Source organism: Malaclemys terrapin, chromosome 7 (genome assembly GCF_027887155.1).
Source record: "Malaclemys terrapin pileata isolate rMalTer1 chromosome 7, rMalTer1.hap1, whole genome shotgun sequence".
NCBI lineage: Eukaryota > Metazoa > Chordata > Testudines > Emydidae > Malaclemys > Malaclemys terrapin.
Genome location: NC_071511.1, coordinates 120,306,950 through 120,320,883, shown reverse-complemented (window position 1 = coordinate 120,320,883; position 13,934 = coordinate 120,306,950). Strand labels below are relative to the sequence as shown.

Below are 13,934 nucleotides of genomic sequence, written 5' to 3'. Positions count from 1 at the left end.
TGTTTGGGGAGGCACAGCCTTCCCAACCCGGCCCTCCATACAGTGTCACACCCCGATGTGGCCCTCGGGCCAAAAAGTTTGCCCACTCCGGCCCTAGAGGGATCACAAACTATTTAAAGGGATACTGCCCTACACTACTTTCATGCGCACTCACTGTTACCATAACTTCTGCCATTGAATTCAATGGGAAATTTGCCACTGAATTCAATGAGAGCAGCCAAAGTGACCAGCTTTTAAAGAATCAGCACCCAATGTGATGAGTAGTTCTTTTGAAAATCTGTGTGTACACACCCACACACACACACACACCCCCACACACACCCCCACCAGGAGCTGCTGAATGATGAACACTTTGGGAAATCCCGACCTTAATTTGGTGCTCAAATGACAGCACCTAAAATCTGGCCACCCTCTGGCTGAAACAATGAGGAGTCCTTGTGGTACCTTAGAGATTAACAAACGTATTTGGGCATAAGCTTTCGTGGGCTATACACCTGAAGATACAGCACCAAAGTCTTTTGGAAACCCTGGCTTATTGTATGAGAATTTCCTGGTTTTTTTTTTCTGGTCTCCAAAGAACAGCTGATATATTGCAAAATCACAGAGAAGCATGTACAGTAGCTACCTAAGGTTGTGTTTTACGACCATTTATTATTTTTTTAATAGAGCTATTTGTTGACTCAAAGGTTTATTACTCACAACTGTGTCAGCCTCTCTCTTTGTTGTATTAAAGGATCACAGCCCTCAGTGACTCAAACAGCCTGCTGATGTGGAAATGACTATCACCAAACCTAATGCACAGGAACCTCTTTGTGCAAACAAACGGCAAGACAGAGATGGGTTTGCAAAGAACTTCTTTACCTTTACAACTCTCTCACCATTTGGGGACCATGTCCTTTCAGTGATAAGAGCAACATTCCCCTTTTGTTGTGCACCGAGCATTCTAGTTTATCTTTAATGTATTATTCAAGCACAAATAATGATTAATTAATCAGAACTCTGTTGTATTGGGAGAACAGAACTGGGCTCAGTGCAACTCCCATCCAGATGCTCCAAGTTAAAGAGAGTCATACGGGAGAATGTGGCGGCAAGAGTGGTTAATTATGCAATAACAATTACGGGATTCCAGAGACAGCTTTCATATTGTTGTGGCAGATCCTTTCAATGTTTCTCTTTGCTGTATATAGGTTATACATCTCCTCTCACATCCTGTCTGTTGGAATTACAGCAGTCAGAGAAGAGGTTACTCTCAACACTCATTCAGATGGGCTTGGATAGCAGCATGGGCACATGGACTGAATGACCCATTAAAAATAAAATAAAGGGGTTGTGATAAATGGCTGATGTCCCCGCTATACCAGTATTGTATATATTAAGGAGACGGAGTTGTCTAGTGGATCAGGCACTAGACTGGGAGTCAGGAGACCTGAACTCTATTTCTGACTGTCACCTTTTGAGGCCTCTTTCCCCTCCCACTGAATTTGTGCAATGGGGACCCAACCTTGGTTGGCATCTGTAGCCCTGTTATAATACAACTATTATCCCCATTTTACTGATGGGTAAGATGAGGCAAAGAAGGATAGAAGACCAGATTCCCATTAACTTAATTGGGCTTTGTATCAGCTGCTAAGTAACTTCCCCCCATCTGATGCAGGACTGTGGACCTCAGGAATCCTTATTCTTAACACAAGCCCCTGTTTAACCACTCATTCACTGACATCTCAGGGGAGCACTTGGAGGAGAATTTGGTCTGTTAAGAGCCATGTCCGTACATCAGAAGGAGAAAAGAACAAGTCCAGCTGAATTTCTTTCCAATGCAATAAGGGAAGTGTAGAAGCTTCGGAAGTTGTAATCTTTCCAAAACATTCTACATGCTTTGCAATCTCCATTCACAGCAGTGTCTCTACTCTGGCATGGGTAAAAAGTCAAGAAACAAGACTGAAAAGCATAATTAAAGCAAACGTGTTTCCTCCTAGTTAGGAGCCTCTCACAGCCCAAGAGCACTGAGTGGGGTGCTGCCTAAACTGGTCAGTAGGAAACTGGTCCACTCAGTGCACCCAATTCAGTGCTTTGGTTAAAAGAGAGTGTTTGTTAACCCAGTCAGGGTAATAAGCAGCTGGGGGCTGTCACTTCAAGGGAGCAGAAAACAATAACTTCTATAAGTGTTCAGCAAAAGGGCTGGACACTACATGGCAGGTGCGTTAGGGGGAATTTGGAAATTTGGATAAGGTGTGAGGTAACCCCACAAAGAGTAACCAAAGCTGGTAGAAGTCAGGGTGAGGTTATCGTGCTGTGAGCAGGCAGCTGATGTCAGGGCTGATGTCAATACAAAATTACTAAAGATAGTTAAGACCCAGGCAGACAGCGAAGAGCTACAAAGGGATCTCTCAAAACCGGGTAACAAAATGGCAGATGAAATTTAATGTTGATAAATGCAAAGTAATGCACACTGGAAAGCATAATCCCAACTATACATATAAAATGATAGGGTCTGAATTAGCTGTTACCACCCAAGAAAGAGATCTTGGAGTCATTGTGGGTAGTTCTCTGAAAACGTCCACTCAATGTGCAGCAGCAGTCAAAAAAGCGAACAGAACGCTAGGAATAATTAAGAAAGGGATGGATAATAAGACAGAAAATATCATGTTGCATCTATATAAATCCATGGTACACCCACATCTTGAAGACTGTGTGCAGATGTGGTCACCCCATCTCAAAAAAGATATATATATTGGAATTGGAAAAGGTTCAGAAAAGGGCAATAAAAATGATTAGGGGTATGGAACGGCTTCCGTTTAAAACAAGTAAAAGGAAGTATTTCTTCACACAATGCACAGTCAACCCGTGGAACTCCTTGCCAGAGGATGTTGTGAAGGCCAAAACGATAACAGGGTTCGAAAAAGAACTAGAGAAGTTCATGGAGGATAGGTCCCTCAATGGCTATTAGCCAGGATGGGCTGGAATGGTGTCCCTAGTCTCGGTTTGCCAGAAGCTGGGAATGAGCGACAGGGGATGGATCACTTGATGGTTCCCCACTCTATTCATTCCCTCTGGGACACCTGGCATTGGCCACTGTCGGAAGATAGGATACTGGGCTATATGGACCCTTGGTCTGACCTAGTAGGGCCATTCTTATGTTCTTAGGACTCTGAACCAAGGTTGCACAGCACAGAGACAACCCAGGTTTTCAGGGCAGATGGTGACACAATCCCTTACTGGTCTGGGTTGGACTCCAAAATGTCACACCTACCAGACCTCTGAATCAGAATCCATGTTTCCTCTGGATCTCATTCCAAGCCTCACTCCAAAATCAGGGAAGCTTGTATCCCAATGCTATCTTATCAGTTTAGACCAAGCAGTGAAATGGGCCTCAACAGCCAGCCTGCCTCTGAACACTTCAGAACTTTTGGAAAGACCAGATCAAACTGTTTAGATCGGGTGGTCTCTCAAATATTAAAGTTCAGCTGCAGCATAACTTCTCTAGCTTATATCCCATGCAGGGCGCCCATCCAGCCAAGGACTCATTCTTCGAAGAGGTGGAAGGCCAAGGATAAGGTGGCAAGTGGTCATTTACTTTCCAGACTTCTCATTCACAATCAAATCCTTTTTCAGTTTCACCGGAACTTGGCAGATGTTGGCAACTACAATAGGGAGGCTGACAGCGACACACACGGGGCGGCAGCAGGTCATGTCAGAGAAGAGTTCCATGAAAAATTCACTCTGTGGGAGCAATCCCGGGGGCCAAGCATTTAGCTGCCTTTTATCCCTTCGATTGCTGAAGAGACAGTTCAAGGGATTATCTTTGTTTTCCCTGTTGGAGAGTCACTCGTGGAGAAACAAAGCTATTTACATGTAGAATAAGATTCCTGTTTCGTGTCCCTCATCTGCAGGGACTGGGAAGGGTACCGCGCTGACTGTTTCAGAGCGCACATGTTCCAAGAGTGAAGGCTGAAGCAGGAGCGTCTCCACCCTGTCTGCACCCCCCTGTGTACCCCCACCAAGGGCCCAGTGGTCAAAGCAGTGGGCTGAGAATCAGGAAGTGGCCATGGAATCTGTCCCTCTACTCAGTGGCCTGTGGGATGTGCTGTCAGCTTTGAGGCCGCAGGGAAGTCAGCTCAGTGCCTATGGCTGAAGGCTCAGGCGGGTCATGATTGCTTAAGATCTCCCATTCTTGGCATTCCACAGCATCAGGGACAAAAGGCTTCCCTAATGGACCATGTGAAGAGGAGCTGCTGCAGCAGATGGAAGGGAAAAAGCAGTACCTACACTGGCTCGCCCTTCTTCACATACATGCCCCTCAGGGAGAAGAGAGATCCCCACCACCTAACTGCCAGAATGAGGTGGCGGGGGTAAGACCAGTCATCTCCCTAGAGTCACACCGAGTGACATACCATAAAGACACTGGGCTATATTTTAATCTGCCCTAGCCGGACACACTGGACACAGACAACAGGCGAAATGGTGGCATCTCCTGGGCTCGAGGTGAGCAAGCTTGTCCTTCATTACCCCTCCCTTATGCTCCATCTGCTCTTTTCTCTGGTGGCTCTTGGTGCCAACCAGCAGCTTGTCCTTCGTTTCTGTGATATGGATTCTTTACTGTCTCAGTCTCCAGGAGGTCCTCTGTGTGATTAATGGCCCCAGCCGTGAGGATGGCTGTTGCCAGAGCATCCAAGTGTGTACCCAGCAGAATATACACGACCTAGTCCAATACCAGCATGCCCATGGTTTGCTCTGCCGATGCATTCCAGGCTTGGGCCAATATATTCCCTAATTCCATCAGCCACCAGGCAAGGCACATGCCTGTACATTTAAAGAAGAGGGTTCATTCAGAATCCTCTGCTACTACTTCTCCCCCAAGATCCCCGACTGGTATCAATAGCTGCCCGTTGGGTTTGCTGGCACTGCTGTTGGATTGCAACCTGAGCTAGCTGCTGCAGCTTCTGTAGTTGCGCTAGTCAATTCAAGACTTCTTCTGTTTCCCATCTCCATGCAACAGGTAACAGAAATCCCCACTCTCCTTCCAAACACAAAAGGTGTGTTGTTGGTCCAGAATGTGCTCTTACAGTGGGGTGACCAGATGTCCAGATTTTATAGGGACAGTCCTGACATTTGAGGCTTTGTCTTATATAGGCGCCTATTAACCCCCTGTCCCAGTCCCAATTTTTCACACTTGCGAACTGGTCACCCTATCTTACAAGCACACAGGGTTAGTATCCAGCACTCTCTCTCCTTCCTTGGGATTTGACTTTAGTCACGGTTCAAGAATAGCAAACATAAACCTTATCCTGCACTGGCTGTTTTCTGAGATTATCTCCTGTTTCATTCTGTAGCCCCTCTCTTTCCCTAAAGATTTTTTTTTTAAATCCTCCTGAGATGGAACTAATGAGACCCACACCTGGTCTGTTTGCCAAGACAGGTCAGCAGAATAGCCCTGCATCTCCATTCAGGGTCCTAGAATCTGACTATTCTCCCCATAGTATATTTGGTGATTACATGGAAAAAGTAAAAATGCCCTTTTTAACTTGTCTCAACATTGTACCTGTTGAACAGCACCGCATCAACCTACGGCTGCAGGAGGGGATAACATGGTGCCCACAGTGGTATCATCTTTAGTACTCTGTACTATTATCTATAGAGAAAAAGGATTGTACCTTTACTTCTGCTCTGAGGTCAGACAGTAAAGGCAGAAGCCATTCTATATTTTAAAGCATTGTATTGCCTTTCCATCACCAGAGGCGTATGCATGGAATTAAATGCATGCTGCTTTAACCCCCGCCAAATTATCCACCTCTGTGAAACTTAATGGCAACATTTTATGCATGGCTTGTTATGGCACATGGGCATGTTCTGTCCATGCACTATCCAACTAGAGGCAGGCAGAGAAAACTGGAGGCTTGGAAGCAATGTTGCTGGAGTTTTATAGTACCTTTCACTAGACCAATATGCATAAAGATATTGAGGAGCCTCACGGAGCTGAAGAGCAGCTTTGACTGCCAGAAGCAGCGTTTATCAAACCACCTTCATTTTGTTATTTACCCTTTTGCCCTCACTTCCAGCGTATCCTACTGCAGCATTCTTTCAGCACTTAATTATCCCATTCCCCCACTCCCCCGCTGAAGGGATCTCTCTCCTGTGCCATTGCAGCTCATTTAAAACATGGTGTGAACTAAGTGTCAGGGGCAGAGGAGGAGGAGGAAGCCAACAATTGCCACCTTGAGCTGAACAAAAGATCAAGATGAGGTGAACATGAAAGCCCAAGTCATGAAGGCCGTTCCGGAAGCCAGTCCTTACGCGTGCACAGAAAGACAGCGGTGTTTATTTCTCACTAACCTTTCTGGCCCTTCTTTTTCTCCACTAGCTTGAGAATGTGAACTCCTGAACTACGTACAAGGAAATAATAGTATTCTGCAAGTATAGGGCATTTCATAGGAGCTCTCCGCCAACCGGGCTGCAAGAGATAGCAAAGGTTTAAAGTATCCAGAAAAGGCAGAAATCGGGAGCATTTTTGAAAACCCATCTAAAGCAGCCTTCTTATTTAGAGTTTCCTTCATCTTTTTTCATGCCTTTTCCAAAATGGCAGCAGGGAAGGTCCTTCACAGATGCCCCTGAAAGAAAATACAAATGTACATGTGACGGGTTGGATCACAGAAACCCCCTTGGGAGCTGCCACCCGATGTGCAAAGACTACCCCTGCTTCTGTTTTCCCTGCCAGCTCAGGACTCCAGCACCCTGTCTTGCTGAGCCAGACACTCCCGTCTGGCTCCAGACACAGACCCAGGGTCTGAATCACTTGTCCCAAAGCTGCAAGTTTACCTGAAAACAGCTCGCAGTAGCGTGCTTGTCTTTAGCACTCAGATGCCCAACTCCCAATGGGGTCTAAACCCAGATAAATCCGTTTTGCCCTGCATAAAGTTTATGCAGGGCAAACTCATAAATTGTTCGCCCTCTATAACACTGATAGAGAGATATGCACAGTTGTTTGCTCCCCCAGGTATTAATACATACTCTGAGTGAATTACTAAATAGAAAGTGATTTTATTAAATACAGACAGTAGGATTTAAGTGGTTCAAAGTAGTAACAGACAGAACAAAGTAAGTCACAAGCAAAATAAAATAAAATGCGCAAATCTATGCCTAATCAAACTGAATACAGATAATCTCACCCTCAGAGATGCTTCAGTAAGTTTTTCTCAGACTGGACACCTTCCAGGCCTGGGCACAATTCTTTCCCCTGGTGCAGCTCTTGTTGCAGCTCAGGTGATAGCTAGGGGATTCTTCATGATGGCTCCTCTCCCTCTCTGTTCTCTTCCCCCCTTTATATATCTTTTGCATAAGGCGGGAACTCTTTGTCTCTCTGGGTTTCCACCCCCCCTCACTGGAAAAGCACCAGGTTAAAGATGGATTCCAGTTCAGGTGACATGATCACATGTCACTGCAAGACTTCATTACTCACTTGGCAGCACACACATATACAGGAAGACTCACAGGTAAATACAGTCATCTGCAGACAATGGGAGTCATCAAGATTCCAAACCATCATTAATGGTCCACACTTTACACAATTACAATAGGCCCTCAGAGTTACATTTTATATTTCTAGTTTTAGATACAAGAGTGGTACATTTATACAAATCAGATGATCACACTCAGTAGATTATAAGCTTTGTAATGATACCTTACAAGAGACCTTTTGCATGAGGCATATCCCAGTTACTTACATTCACTTATTACCGTATTTTCTCTAAAACTATCTCAGTTACATTATATTGACTTATTATCAAGTTTTTATAAAACCATATAGACTGCACAACGTCACAGTACATTCATACAGTACAGCTTGGGGGCCATCGACTCATCTTTTCCCCCCAAATAGGGGCAACGAATAGGGATGGGATGAGCTCAAGAGGTTTGGATCACTAAGGCTCAGATCCTGAAAGGTATTTAGGCTCCTAACCTACATTGATTTCAAGCAATTACTCAGGGTACTTTGTGCCTAAACATTTTTGGCAGAGAGTTTCAAAACGAACTTAGGGGAGTTAGGTTTAAAATGGGATTTGGGCACCTAACTCACTTAGGAACTCACTTGTGTTTGAAAATCACAGCCCAATTGCACATCTGAACCTTAGTGATCTGAAGAATTGGGTTGGATGTCTTGGGAAGTTTCTGATTCTTCTTGATTCCACTGAAGTATCTTGAGTTGTGTGCCCAAAATCATGAGTTACTTTTGAAAATATTGGCCATAGTTCTTATTACCAGTCAGAAAACAGGCAGCAGCATTCTCCTTCTGCCCTGGTGGGTGGGGTGGGGGGGGTCTGGAAAACCAGCCCACTCTGTAATCATCCCACAGTGGTGGCTCTGTCCCATGGGTCTGGGTCCAGCATCCTGCTCTGGGCATTGTGAGCTGGCATGCAGGGTCACAGCATTGCTCAGGTTTGCCCCTTCCTACCCCCCCCCCCGTCGGTCATGACAAAAAGATCAGGTGGGTCAAACCTGAACAGTGCTGCAACTCACTCCAGAAGGTTGCAAAGATCAGAGCAGGGAGCTGGGCCCCGCCCTGTGGGACAGGAGCGGTCACTGAGGGGAAAGTCATGAGCACAGAAAAAAAGTCACGGACAAACAGGAAAAATCACAGAACCATAGGGAGTGGGACCACAAGCGTCATCTATGCTAACCCCTGGCCAAAATGCAGGATTTGTTGTGTCTAAACTGTCCAAAGCAGACAGCTATCCAGCTTCTTCTTGATACCCATCATAACAAACCTGCAGCCCTACCCTTAATGCACATTTCCAATGCAAAAGCTGTGGCTCTGTGTTGCAGAAAGAATATTGTAACTACAGGCATTTTAATTTATAGCAACTCTTTCACATTTGTTGGTCCCAGAGGAAGGACGCAAACACTTCATATTTTTATTGATTAGAGTTCAGGCTTTTCACACTCACTGTATGCGATGAAATACTTCTCACATAGTCCACGTCATCTCTAACCTAGCAGATAAAACTTTTGTTTCCTCTCTGCCTGTCAGCTTACTGTCATATCACCAAACAGGGCTTTGGAGGGGAGCTCTGGGTTTGGAGCAGTGGCTTTGTAGAAGTCTCTGCTAAAACTAGGTTGAAAACAAATCCCATTAGCAAATTATAAAGAAGCCCTTTCAGTCGCAAATGACAAAGATGGGTTTCTGTTTTCAATGACACCATGAAAGAAGACAGCTACAATTTCCCAGAACAAAGCCCCGTTTTTCAAAACATTTTCCATGCATTCAAGAGAGCCTCCTAACAAAAGTAATTACTCAGGGTACTTTGTACATTGCTTAATGGTATTAGCCATGGTCGGAGGGAGGTTGGCATGGAAGCCAGCGGCAGTTCAAGTGAGAGAAAAAGGCATTGACGAGTGCAATGAAAAGAGGACTGGTTTCAGCGTAATAATTTTTTGAATGCCGGTGGGGGAGGGGAGGGGATGCCACTGATCATCATGTGTGTTAGAAACAAAAACAATCTCATCACAGGTAAAGTAAAGATTAAAAGGGAATTCTGAAGAAGGACACACAAGCCATGAGGATGCACCTGTATGATTCAGTGGGTAATCCAATTGGTTTTGAGGACAAAGATCACATTAAGAGGTTGGGAGTGGGAATCAAAAGATGGCCCAATGGGTTCTTTCTTAAACATCTAATATTAAAATAAAATTTGTGTAGAAGATAATTTTTTTTTTTGCAAATAAAAAAAGCAAATACATCCTGTGGATATAGCATGTGACTTCACCAGCGATGAACTTCATTTGCTCTTGAAACGGAATGTGTTTGGAATAGTCACAGTAAATTACATCTGGCATTTTGGGCAAAAGGCACCATGCTGCTCGTGAACGGTTCTCTTCTGCAGCTGCCAAGCACTCCTGTGTAGTGCAAATGCACATGAGCTCTGGAGAGAAGTGCCTCGCACAGTGCTGGAGTAGTAAGCACCTTGCGGGACTGAGCCCAGAATACCCAACTGGAGTTAACACGTTTTAGATAAATCATTGAATGGCTTTCGCCCACTGTTCTGTACACACTTTAGCCATGAGCAGATTACAGTTCTCATCTATAATTGTTCTTCAGAATTATTCACTAGTCAGTGAATGGTTCTGGTCTATAACTTGTTAGCATGTGATTCATTCAGAATATTCAAATTCTTTTGAGTGGGCAGATATATCACGTGCACGGTCTCTATGAGTTTGGATAAGCATAACTCTTTGGCCTGGTCTATGCACAATTTATATACGGCTATAACTGTATTGGTTCAGAAGTCAATATAGTTAAAGTATACAACTCTGAAGGCGGATGTAGTTATACCTGTATAAAGGTCTGTATGCCACTGTAGCTGATCCCTGTATATTGATGAAAATAAGCTATGCCCTGGTCTACACTGGGGGAGGGGGCAGAAATCGATCTAAGTAACGCAACTTCAGCTACGTGAATAACGTAGCTGAGGTCAACGTACTTAGATAACTTACCGTGGTGTCTTCACCGTGGTGAGTCAAATGCTGCCACTCCCCGGTGACTTTGCCTTTCACTGAGCTGGAGTACAGGAGTCAACAGGAGAGGGCTCGGGGGTCGATTTATCGTGTCTAGACTAGACGTGATAAATTGATCCCCGCTGGATCGATCGCTGCCTGCCGATCCAGTGGGTAGTGTAGACAGACCTATGTCACCACTTTTTTACTGCTATAACTGTAATGAAAAAAGTTTAAATTCTGAATATGCAGAATGAATCACATCCCAACAATTTGTAGACCAAGAATTAACTACTAACTAATCTTGAACAGCCACGACACATTTAAGGAAACTCATCTGCCCATGAACAAAATGTAGTGGTATAAAACTTCTGTGTGGATAAGTTCTTAGAATCAGGTTTCTAGTCTGAATACTCATGACTATAAAATTGAGATTTGATCCAGCAAACACTTCTGCTCCTGACTGTAGATGCTTACAAATGGTGGTGGGGAGGTTTTGCAAGAAATTTCTCATCTGTTTCCACATCACAGGGTTCAAAATGGACTCACTTTTTGAAAATTTCCAAGACATTTCTATCAATATTTTCTAAATTGAAATTACTACATTCATAGTCTTCAAAAAAAAAAAATCATTGTTGAGCATTTTCCATCTATGAATAAAGACACAAGTAAAACATGTTTTCTGGGAAGAATGATTTAAAACATGATTTTGATTAATAAAAAAACAAATTAAAAAATTATTACAATGATGCAAAAAACAGGAACATTTTGAAGGTGTCAACAATTCTTCATGAAAAGTTCCATTTTCTAAAAAGTGTCATTTTTTGATCACCTCTAATTGGGAGTAACTTTACCTACATGAGAAGTCCCATCAGCTCAGTGCATATAAACGTTGGCTGGACAGGAGCTGTAAAATTCACTTTGTGAATATTTTGTCATCTTACCAGACCATTCTAGTCCAAAAACTTGTTTGCTAAAATATTTGCAGATACAAAAGGGAATGAACCAATTTAAGGTGAAATTCATTTGAAAAAGTCTGAACCTATACTCACGGATAATTCTTTGCAATTTGCCCCTCTTTTTAGAATTCACTGTGTCTAAATGCAACATATTTAAAAAATAAACTAAAGCAAGCACATGGCTGTGTAAAAACCACTTGCAACAGACTAACTACTGTTATTAATGTTCCATTTTCCTAGGGGACACTGCAAAAGAAGAACAGATGAAACGATGCCAAAGGGAATACTGCAAACATACCCAAGATCGGTCGGACCTAGAGGCCAACCACTGACTAGATGGTGGGACATTGTACACAGACCTATGACTGTGCATAAAGGAGGAACAAGCCCAAGGACAGGAATGTATGGTGATTCTGTACTGCTCCTTGTGTCTGCAAAAGTACTGTGGAAGGAGACATTCATTGGAATTCACACAGCTTCCCTTTGAAAATTAAAAAGCACATTTTGTTTCAAATAGAAACAGACCAAAACAAATGAAACAAGTCTCATTTCAGTAGCCTTTATTTCTGCTACTAGTGCAATTCAACTCATCTACAGAGCTCATCTACTGTATCCACTTTAGAGACAAGGTGGATGAGGTAATATCTTTTACCGAATCAATTTCAGTTAGTGAAAGACAACATTTTGCACTTCTAAGGCCTGGTCCACACTAACCCCCCACTTTGAACTAAGATACGCAACTTCAGCTACGTTAGTAACATAGCTGAAGTCGAAGTACCTTAGTTTGAACCTACCGCGGGTCCAGACGCGGCAGGCAGGCTCCCCCGTTGACTCCGCATACTCCTCTCACAGAGCAGGAGTACCGGCGTCGACAGCGAGCACTTCCGGGATCGATCTGGGATCGATTTATCGCGTCTAGACAAGACGCATTAAATCGAGCCCAGAAGATCGATTGCTTACCGTCGGACCCGGAGGTAAGTATAGACGTACCCTAAGACAGCTCTCCTACTCTACTCTCTCAGATGCTCACAGAAACTAAGCAGTTCAAGTTTAGTCAAAATTTGGAGGGGAGACCTCAAAGAAAGACTTGGTAACCTCTGGAAGTGGTGTTAGTAATTCAGGAGGCAAAACCATTTACATTTACAATAAAATGTCATTTTGATTTACAGAGAAGACTCCAGCCACAAAGAAAAAAAAGTGGTTTGCTGTAGATAGTCCTTAAAACTTCTGGTTTTGCAACCAAGTTCCCTTAAAACATTAAGATTAGCATCACATTTCAGATTACCTGCTGTTCGCTTTTATTGGACGGGCACGTATAAAACTGAGGAAAAGGAGTGTTTATGCAGCCAAGCTATGCTTTTCTAAGTATTTGACACTTTGACAAGCTCTATGACAGCCTCCGTTTCCAAACTGCAAGTCTTTTCTATTCAATACACAGGTCAGATCAGGCACAGATTTACAATTAACAACTAACAGCACTGCTTAGTCAGGACCAGTGGGGACACACATTTCAAATATGCCAAATGTTTACTGTTACATGACAGCGTTGTGTTATGCTGATGAGAACCCCAGTCTGTTGCCAGTCTGTAGCCGAGCAACTTCATTTACTGAATCGCTCAGCCCTGCTAAACGAACCAGGAATAGAGAAGACCAGGAGCTGGATGGGAGACCTCCCAGAACAGCTGATGGCTGCATGAAGTGATGGTTGTCCTTCTGGTTAAGTAATAAGCTAATGCCCTTCCCGGAGGTGCCGATTACTCTCAAGTTCCATTGAGGTTAATGAGGGAGCTTGGATGTTTGCATGATTAGTGCATATGTATAACTGCTGGGGTAAAATCATTTCAATAATCCAACCCAGTGATTGTTAAAGAGACCCATGCATATACAGTCTGTGAAGCACTTAGGGACCTATGGATATAGGCAGTAAATGTATCACTCATATGCAGTAAATGTAATTTGTTAATTGATGTTTTCATTTAGTATATTGGCATTAAAAATGAATTGGAAAGCATTTTAAAAAATGTAAGTGGTTTCAGATCTCAGATCAGTTACTAGGTATTTATGTGCAGCAGTCACACTTCAAAGGTTTTCATCTCTTTGAGAGAGATTACTGGTTGTACCAGCATTCCCCATTTCAGGGGAATCTTGCTCAAAACCAACAGGACCTGCCAAAATGGAGAACAGCAGCTTGATAAATAAGCCTTGCAAACCTGCCGTGAAGATCGACAAACTCGGGCTCAGTCAGACACACATGGACCGTGGGCTCAGCATGTGATTGGGACCTAGGCTCTTGAAAGTCAAATGCCAGATGGGGGAGGGATAGCTCAGTGGTTTGAGCATTAGCCTGCTAAACCCAGGGTTGTGAGTTCAATCTTTGAGGGGGCCATTTAGAGATCTGGGGCAAAAATCTGTCAGGGACAGTCCTTGGTCCATCTGTGAAGGCAGGGGACTGGACTTGATGACCTTTCAAGGTCCCATCCAGCTCTATGA

The 13,934-nt window shown here is 43.7% G+C and overlaps 1 protein-coding gene across 2 annotated transcripts in view; it reads right to left on the bottom strand.

Moving 5' to 3' along the window:
* The window catches only part of SORCS1 (sortilin related VPS10 domain containing receptor 1), a 417,040-nt gene that overhangs the window by 346,308 nt on the left and 56,798 nt on the right, over window positions 1-13,934 (bottom strand). The window lies entirely within an intron of this gene.